This window comes from Triticum aestivum, chromosome 3D, assembly GCF_018294505.1.
Source record: "Triticum aestivum cultivar Chinese Spring chromosome 3D, IWGSC CS RefSeq v2.1, whole genome shotgun sequence".
NCBI classification, from domain to species: Eukaryota; Viridiplantae; Streptophyta; class Magnoliopsida; order Poales; family Poaceae; genus Triticum; species Triticum aestivum.
The window spans coordinates 25425105-25430543 of NC_057802.1; positions in this window are offsets into that span (position 1 = coordinate 25425105).

Consider the following 5439-nt stretch of genomic DNA (forward strand, 5'->3'; position numbering starts at 1 on the left):
GCCAGGTAAATATATTAGTTAAGCCTGTGCTGACTAGCTAATTGATGCATTCATTGTTTTGGTATGTACACATATTAATTAACACTCGTCTTTCTTCTTTTTTCTAGCCCTCCGGATCGAGCACAACTGCGGTAAAGAGACGAGGCCCGAAGAGAAAGTTGCGCTCGGATGAAAGGTTTGAGATCACAGCAATCGCGCGCGACGGCCAACCGATTGAACCCATCCAGACAAAGGATGCATTTGCTCCTCAGTGCGGGGTTCTAGTTAGGGACAAGATCCCGATCAGCATCCACCAATGGTATAAGCCTAAGAAGGAAGACCCTGAGGTGTCTTATGTCAATGATATGCAGAAAGATGATCTTTGGACTGAGCTGAAGGCAAATTTCACCCTACCGCCAGAGGAGGATCCGGAGAAGCCAGTTAAAGAGCAATTAATCAAGTCTCATGCTCTTAAGAAGATGGCAGACCTATTCAGGAGGTGGAAGAATGAGCTGAAAACGTTTGTCGACAAAGAAGAGACACCAGAATTCATCGGCCGGTATGAGAAGATCAGAGATCACTGGCCTGCATTTGTGGCCCACAAGACATCGGAAAAGAGTAAGAAGATGTCAGCGACAAACAAGAAGAATGCTGCGAAGAAGCTTCACCATCGCACGGGGTCAGGTGGCTACCTCAAAGCCCGACCTAAGTGGGCCAAGGCTGAGAATGATCTGCTTGAAAAAGGGATCAAACCACAGACAATGAACTGGACAGACCGTTGCCGGACTTGGTTCTTCGGGGCTGGCGGAACCTTGGACCCTGTATCAGGGAGGTGCGTTTGGACGAACGAGCTTTTGAGAATACCAGTCAAGAAGATTCAGCAATATATCGATGCAGCGCAGGAAGGGACGTTCGTTCCAGACAGAGAGAACGACGAGCTCACAATGGCCCTCGGGAATCCTGAGCACCCTGGACGGACACGAGGCACGCCAGGCTCCGTTCCGTGGAAGGCTGGTTTTCCGGACGCAGGCGGTTACAAAAGCCAGGAGAGGAGGAAAAAAATGGAGCAGACCCAAATTCAGAAGCTGCACGAAAGGGTTCAAGCGCTAGAGGAACGAGACAGCAATCGACATGCCGAAACTACCCCCAAAGCTACCCCGCCATCTCAGCGGAGAAGCAGCGTGGCTTCCACCGAGCCGCTTCAGCTGGAGCATGTCTTGACGGCTCCTGCTAGCTACCCCGTTGATGCTATCACGGAGTCTCAACATTGCCACCTTATGGCGCAATGGCAGAACTTCAAAGTCAAGGCGGCTGTTGGCTCTGTTTTACCTCCTGAACCCGACGCAACCTACCATTGCCGGCCGATTCCAGAAGGATATGCTAGGGTGATGGTGGATGAAATAACGGAGGGATTTGAGGACCTCCAGCTTGACCACCCTACCGGTGAAGGGGAGACTCGGCTGGGTTTAGCTCTGAAGACTCCGTGCCTATGGTGGAAGGAGCTCATCAACCTTCCGAACTGGACGGCTCCGGCGAGTAAGGGCAGTCCGCCCTCCTCCTCCGGCGAGTGATCAGGGCACTCAGCCTCCTTCTCCGGCGCGTGGCGGCACTCCGCCTCCTCCTCTACCTCCTCCTCCGGCGAGTGATCAGGGTACTCAACCTCCTTCTCCGGCGCGTGGCGGCACTCCGCCTCCTTCTCCGCCTGCGCCGGCGCCCCAGAGCAGCCAGCCTCCTCCTTCTCCGCCTCATCAGCAAGGGCGGAAGAGACCCGCCGCCGCTGCGGCTGCTCCGGTGCGTCATAGTCCTTCTCCTCCGCCTCGCAAGCAAGGAAAGAAGACAGCCGCAGCCGCTCCGTCTGCTCTGCCGGCGTCTAGCAGTACAGCTGCCAGAGGCGGGAGGCAATACAGATTCGGTCCTTCTGTGAAGACTCCAGAGAAGTTACCATACGAGAGGACCGAGGAGGAAACCAGGAAGATCCTGCGAGCCGAAGTGACAAACTTCTTTGAAGGGGTGAAAGCAAAGAAACATCCACCTCCGGAGGAGAAGGTAGATCCGGTGAAAGCAAAGCGCACTCTGGCTGCCCTGACAAAACCAGCAAAGTCTCCGCCGAGAGGCAACTATGAGCGCATTCTTGCAAAGACATATGCCGAAGCGGAGCGGTAGGGAAGTACTGTTAGTGATCAAAGGTTAAAAGAATGACAAGCTGGGAAAAAAATTGCCCAGCTCGGCGAACAAGCGAACCAATCGTGCCCCCCGCTCAAGGTGTCAAAAGACATCGTCGCTAATGATCCGAGGATGGTGCCCGGTTATAGCAATCTTGGAGATTACCTGCCCGATGATGTACATTATGAAATCATGGAGGTGGACGAATACAAATACCATTACGGGAAGCCTCTCGTCAAAGATGAAAGATCTCTAACAACGATGATGCGAAGATTACATGATTGGTACATGAAAACCTACAGAGAGTCTGATGGGACGAGTACTTTGACGCTGAGAGTTAAACCGGAGCATGACCTCGTTGGAATTGAACTGCTGAATGTTCCATTTGAGGATTTCTTCCAGTTTTACAATCAAAAGGCCCTCGATAAAACAACGATCACTTTCTACTATCTGTAAGTAGTACTACTTCTGTCATTAAGTCTGTCTATATAGGTCAGCTCTTTCATTGCATGTATTTATAATTATCCTCACTATATTATGCAGATTGAAGATCGCCGAATTGAAGAAAAGACAAATCGGTGATATTGGGTTCATTAACACAAATCTCATAGATGCATATACGGTTGAAAAACATCCCAAAGAAGCCGAGGCCAACTTGCTACAATCGTTGGTATTAAATCAAAACAAAGATATAATACTCTTTCCTTACAACTTCAAGTGAGTGTTACTATCTTGTGCATATTCGGTTTCCCTTATTAGTCCAGGTTATGGTAATGTAATTGATGACTTAAGCATGCATGCGCAGCTTCCACTATATTCTCCTAGAGATTAAGCTTGAGCAGGGAGTAGTAACCGTCTTAGACTCGAGACGAAAAGATCCCCAGGACTATGCGAACATGACTCAAATGCTCGAAAAGTAAGTTAAATCGATCATTATCCACCATATCAGCAACTTTGTTCATTTCCTGATATCAAGTAATTGTTTTCTTTGTCTGGCAGGGTTTGGAGAAAATTCACCACAAAAGCTCCGGGACTGCCGAAGAAGCTGCAATTTAAACACCCGAAAGTAAGTACTATAGTAGCATGTTCCGCGCATCTCCTAGTGATTCAAGCACTAGTTTCATCAATACCATTTAGCATGCTTGCTTATCAGTTTGATTGACCTCTATTTCTTGTAAAGTGGTTGTGGCAGGAACCCGGGAATAATTACTGTGGATACTACGTTTGCGAGTCCATCCGCTACACGACCTGTGAGCGGGGCTACTCTGAAGAACAATATGAAGTGCGTAAGCAATAATATTCACAATTTTATTTTATTACCATCATTTGTGTTGAGTTTCATTTATTCATATATATATATATATGTATTGACCCCCTTCTTCAAATTAGATGTTTCGGAAGCGGGATGAACTCCTAGCACCAGATCGTATGCGAGGAATTCAAGAGGAATTGGCGGCATTCTTCCTTGACCACGTGATCGCTGAAAACAGAGAATACTATGTGGACCCTGTGTTCTTACAATTTAATTAGGAGATTGTATTGTAAGAGATAATTATTGTATATATGTAGCTGGTAGTGTCGGATAGATATACGAGAACTTGTTGTTCGACCAATCTCTCGGAGAAGGAGAGGTGGTCGATATCACTTCTCTCTGTATGCATATGTTCATGACGATCTTTTGTTTCCTTCATTTGATTACTAGCTAGCGTGTCTAGTCCTCTCCATACGTATATAGTACATAGCGTCGACCAAGCACGGAGATAAGAGAGGACACTTCTCTCTATTAATTAGCTAGCTAACACAATATATGAAACACCTAAATTAACCCCCCAACCCCCCCCCCTTTCAAAAAACAAAAACCCCAGCCCCTGAAATGCTGACGCGTGGATGCCTATTGGTCCCGGTTGGTGACACCAACCGGGACAAAAGGCCCTGCCTACTGGTCCCGGTTGGTGGCACCAACCGGGACCAAAGGCCCCCCTGCCTGGGCTGGCAGCAGCGGCCACGTGGAGGACCTTCTGTCCCGGTTCGTGTAAGAACCGGGACTAAAGGGTTAGGGCTTTAGTAACGACCCTTTAGTCCCGGTTCGAAAACCGGGACAAAAGGCCCTTACAAACCGGGCTAAAAGCCCCTTTTCCTACTAGTGTAAATCACTAGCTAAAGTAAATACCATTATACTTATATCCTGATGCAAAAGGTTGAGTACATGTCCGAAGAGTAGAGTCGCACACATGCACTCTGTCTCTCAGAATCTCACACACACACACACACCAGTTACGTGACGCCCACTTAAGCAGACACGTATGTTACAATTTTTGCACCCGCGGGTACACGTGATGCTGCGCATTTATTGAAGCCGGGCGGCGAACCCAAACAGTAGCTGCATTCATTCCCCTCCCGCCGCCTCTTCTCTGGTCGCCGTCGCTTGATGTCTACTACACAACCTTCTTCTTATAAACGTTGTTGGGCCTCCAAGTGCAGAGGTTTGTAGGACAGTAGCAAATTTCTCTCAAGTGGATGACCTAAGGTTTATCAATCCGTGAGAGGCGTAGGATGAAGATGGTCTCTCTCAAGCAACCCTGCAACCAAATAACAAAGAGTCTCTTGTGTCCCCAACACACCCAATACAATGCTAAATTGTATAGGTGCACTAGTTCCGCGAAGAGATGGTGATACAAGTGCAATATGGATGGTAGATATAGGTTTTTGTAATCTGAAATTATAAAAACAGCAAGGTAACAAGTAATAAAAGTGAGCGTAAACGGTATTGCAATGCTAGGAAACAAGGCCTAGGGTTCATACTTTCACTAGTGCAAGTTCTCTCAACAATAATAACATAATTGGATCATATAACTATCCCTCAACATGCAACAAAGAGTCACTCCAAAGTCACTAATAGCGGAGAACAAACGAAGAGATTATGGTAGGGTACGAAACCACCTCAAAGTTATCCTTTCTGATCGATCTATTCAAGAGTCCGTAGTAAAATAACATGAAGCTATTCTTTCTGTTCGATCTATCATAGAGTTAGTACTAGAATAACACCTTAAGACACAAATCAACCAAAACCCTAATGTCACCTACATACTCCAATGTCACCTCAAGTATCCATGGGTATGATTATACGATATACATCACACAATCTCAGATTCATCTATTCAACCAACACAAAGAACTTCAAAGAGTGCCCCAAAGTTTCTACCGGAGAGTCAAGACGAAAACGTGTGTCAACCCCTATGCATAGGTTCATGGGCGGAACCCGCAAGTTGATCACCAAAACATACATTAAGTGAATCA